The sequence below is a fragment of the Pinus tabuliformis genome, chromosome 6, assembly GCF_031772625.1.
Source record: "Pinus tabuliformis cultivar Carrire ecotype Pingquan chromosome 6, CPIR1, whole genome shotgun sequence".
NCBI lineage: Eukaryota > Viridiplantae > Streptophyta > Pinopsida > Pinales > Pinaceae > Pinus > Pinus tabuliformis.
The window spans coordinates 598,786,582-598,791,274 of NC_142292.1; positions in this window are offsets into that span (position 1 = coordinate 598,786,582).

Sequence of the window (4,693 nt, forward strand, 5' to 3'; positions counted from 1 at the left end):
CGTATTTACAACAAGTTGATTAAGGAGAAGTGCTTCAAGCATCCATGGAGATGAAAAAGATATGCCCCTACCATTAATGTCATTGGACAGCTATCCGACTTAATGCTTGGGCAGGTAATCTGTCCAAAGTATTTAGACCCTGGAAGCCTTGTAGTAGATGTGCAAATCAATGGCACCATTGCTTCACGCACTTTGATTGACCTTTTGGCTACCATTAATGTGATGAACAAGGACACCATGCTCAAGATCAACCTCCAGAGTTCATTGAGAAAGACCAAAATCATCCAACAACTTATAGATCACTCCACAGTGACCCTTGTGGGGATTGTGGACGATGTGATGGTATCCATTGAATCTTGGGAATACCCTGCAGATTTCATAGTTCTCCAGCCTAAGGCCAAGCTTACTGGTTACCCTCTCATCCTTGGGAGGCCCTAGTTAGCCACTACCCATGTATACATTAGCTGTAGAGTTGGAAACATGAACATAAAAAATGGGCATCTATCTAAGAAATTAGTCCTATACCCTCCCGCTCAGCCATCTCTAGAACATGACTTACCTTTATGGCTGGAAGAGGAGGAATAAGAAGAAGTTTATTCTACCCAAACCTACACCTTAGAAACAACCATGGGAGGAGGACAACTAGATGATGGTGTTTTGATTGAACACAGGCTCCAAAGTCCAACTCCTAGTACATTTTCCTTAAAAGAAGTAGTAAGGGAAACCTAGAAAAACCACCAGATTGATCTATGCTTAGCTGATTCCAACCCTACCCATGTCAAAACCATAGAATTCAGCCTTCAGAGAACTTTGAAAATCAACCCATCTATTTTTTTCACCAAGAGGAAAGGTGTGCAACATGCTAAAGGAACATCTGGATGCCTTTGAATGGAGTTACAAAGAAATGAAGGGAGTGCACCCCTCAGTGTGTACTCACCACATTTACATCAAAGAAGGTTGAAAACTAGTCCGACAACCCCAAAGGAGGATGAATCCAGCTCTAAAGGATATAGTCAAAGAAGAACTGCAAAAGCTACTAGATGCAAGATTCATTTACCCTATCTCGGACAGTGAGTGGGTCTCTCCTTTAGTGTTGGTTCCAAAGACAAATGGTAAGTGGAGGATTTGTGTCAATTACAGAGAGTTAAAGAAAGCCACAGAGAAGGACCATTTCTCTCTACCTTTCATCGACCAAGTGCCAGATGGCCTGACAGGGAAAAAGTTTTTCTCTTTCCTAGATGGATTCAACAGTATAATCAAATCCAAATCAGCCCGGAAGACCAGGATAAAACCACCTTCACTTTTCCATGGGGTACTTTCACCTATAGGGTCCTTCCTTTTGGCCTATGCAATGCTCCTGCCACTTTCCAGGGAGCAGTCCTGAGGATCTTTGCCGAGCTAGTCCATGATGTAGTAGAGATTTATATGGATGATTTTACACCTTATGGGTGTGATTTCCAGAAGCCTCTGTCCAACTTAGGTAAGGTGTTGAAAAAATGCATCAAAATGAACCTGTCTCTTAGTCCCAAAAATGTGAGTTTTTGATGACTGCAAGGATTGTGCTAGGTCATTCAATATCCTAGCAAGGACTGCCGATGGACCCAAACAAAATAGTTATCATCCAAAGGGTGCCATATTCACAAAAGCAGAGAGATGTCAGAAGTTTCCTAGGTTTAGTCGGATACTATCAGAGGTTTATAAAAGACTTCAACAAGTTAACTTCTTGTTTATTTGGGTTGTTGGCCAAAGACTCTGAGTTTGTATGGTCAAAAAGATGTCAAGAGGCCCTGGACACCCTTATGGACAAGTTGACCATTGCACCAATTATCTGAGGCCCAAATTGGGCCCTTCCTTTTCATATCCATTCTGATGCCTCACACAAAGCCATAGGAGCATCTCTAGGCTAGATAGATGAGAAATTTCCTTATGCCATTTACTTTATCAGTAAGAATCTGTCAAAGGCTGAACTGAACTACACTGTGACCGAAAAGGAGCTCTTGGCCATTGTGCATTCATTGAACAAATTTAGGAATTACATTACAGGTTATCAAACATTTATACATATTGACCATGTTGCAATTAAATATTTAATGAATAAACCTGATGTGAATACGCAGATTATTAGATGGTTACTTTTATTGTAGCAGTTTGATCTAAGTATTGTTGATAAGCCCGGGAAGGAAAATGTTGTTGCATATTTTTTGTCAAGATTAACTTTTCCTGCATGTGAGGAAGGAATGGTTGATGATCAGTTACTAGATGAATACTTATTCGCAATTTCAAATCTCTCTACATGGTTTTCTAACATAGAAAACTATTTGGTGTCTGCATAGTTCCCACTGAATTTTCCTCAAAAGTGAAAAGCAAGATTGTGAGGGAGAGTGCCCCATTCACTTGGATTGGGAGAAACCTTTTCAAACTAGGCCCGAATCAAATTCTGAGAAGATGTGTCAGGGAGGAGGAAGTAGTTGACATCGTTTTGACCTATCATGATGGGCCTTGCGGAGGTCACTTTGCAACAAAGAGGATAAAATTCAAGGTGTTACAAGCTAGTTATTATTGGCCTACTCTTCATCAGGATATGAGAAGATATACTAGTCAGTGTGATCGGTGCCAAAGGATGGGAAAGCCTAATATAAGGGATGAAATGCCTCTGCAACCCCAAGTGACTTTCGAGCCATTTCACAAGTGGTGCATGGATTTCATTGGACCTATTGACCCTCCTTCTAAGAAAAAGTAGTATATCATTGTGTGCACTGACTATTTGACTAAGTGGGCTGAAACCAAGGCAACGAAGGAAAAAACAAAGGAGAAGGTGGTTGAGTTCTTAAGAGAAAATGTCTTTTACAAGTTTGGGTACCCTAGAGAACTTGTCACTGATCAAGGCAGCCAGTTTACATCCTACATGATTGAAGACTTTTTAAGCCATCACAAGATCAAGAATAGAACCTCCACTCCCTCTCACCCAAAAGTTAATAGGCAAGTGGAGGTGACCAACAGAGCGCTGGAGGGCATTCTAGCCAAAGTGGTTAGCAGCAGCATAAAAGCTTGGGTAGATAGATTAGTTGAGGTCACCTGGGCCTCCAATACCACTTAGAAGACCACCACTAGATTCACACCATATGAGTTGGTATATGGGAAGAAGGCCCTGTTTTCTATTGAATTTGAGTACAATAAATTGAGGATGGCAGCCCAACTAGGTCTAGATCTTAGCGATGCCCAAAAAGACAAATTGCTCCAGCTTAATGGGTTAGATGAGTTCAGAATGGGGGCCCTCCTACACAGGGAGGTGTCTCAAATTCAGAGGAAGATATAGTATGACAAGAACATCAAGGACAATAAATTTCAAGAAGGTGATTGGGATTTGTTGTATGATTCTAGATATAAAGAATTTAAGGGCAAGTTAAGGACTACGTGGTTAGGGCCTTATGTCATAGAGAAATGTCATGATAATGGTTTAGTGCATATTAGAACCATAGATACAGAGGCCATTCCTTTACTTGTTAATGGGCACAGATTGAAAGTTTACAATAGGCCATTGTCAAAGCAAGAGTTCATTGATGGTATCAGAAAAATAGTGATGGTGGTGAAGTAAGTCTCAGCTTCTACCTCATCAAGTTGCTGAAGAGAAAAAAAATGACAAAAAAGAAAAAATAAGGAGACTCGGGTGAAAACCTCCATGAGGCGCCTGAGTCTCACTGTTGGGTTGAAAACCTTTTGAGGTGGCCCAATGGTGTCAAAAAAAAAGGAAAAAAGAGAGAAATAAAAATATCTCTAGGTGAAAACCTCTCTTGAGGTACCCAAGGAAAGAAAATGGGATGAAAACCTCTTGGAGGTAGATTAGTTTTTTTCAAAAAAACAAAAAACAAAAAAATCAAAAAAGGGAGAAAAGAAAAAATTGAGAAAGTTTTGGTTGCATGTCAGCAGGAGGACGATTAGAGAAAGAATGGAGAATCAAAAGGGACTTTTCCAACTCATGTTTTATTTCTCCATTCATTATCCTTCATCATTCCATCATTCCTTCCATTTTTCCACTCATTTGCCTTAGTTTCAAGGGTTCTTTGTTTTCTACAGGATTCACTAAAAACCTACAAGATGATCCTCGAGGATTTACAATGGCTTGGGAATCCTAAAGGGAGTAATGCTAGAGCAAGGGAATGACTTGCCCATGTGAGAAAAAAAAAAACCCTACTTCACCATCTCCTCACCATACCTCTCTCCACCATGATCACCCATGCATTCATCACAAAAGTCAGTTTTCAAAAAAGTTACATTTTTCAAGAAAACATAGAGGAAAGAGGATGAAGACATAGAGCAAGGGGACAACACCTGAAGGTTATTTTTCCTCATGCACAAATCCCTAGACCCCTTCTCTACCCATGCCAATCATCCTCAGGTCCCAATAGTAGAAAATGACTAAACATTTTGAGGGAGAAGCAGCTACATGACATCTTGTAGGAAATCATGTAGCAGCCTATCCCACAAAACATAAATCATAGGCCGCAACCAGCTTCAAGCATGGATATCCAAAGGTATAAAAAGCTCCTCCAGAGCCTAGCAACAACATCAGCATCATCATCATCAACACGAGGAACCTACACATCAAACGAAATCATCAAAGGACAATGAAAGATGGAAGAAAAGCACATGCAAGCAACACACAACAAAGACTTCATTTCTTCAAAAAATTATA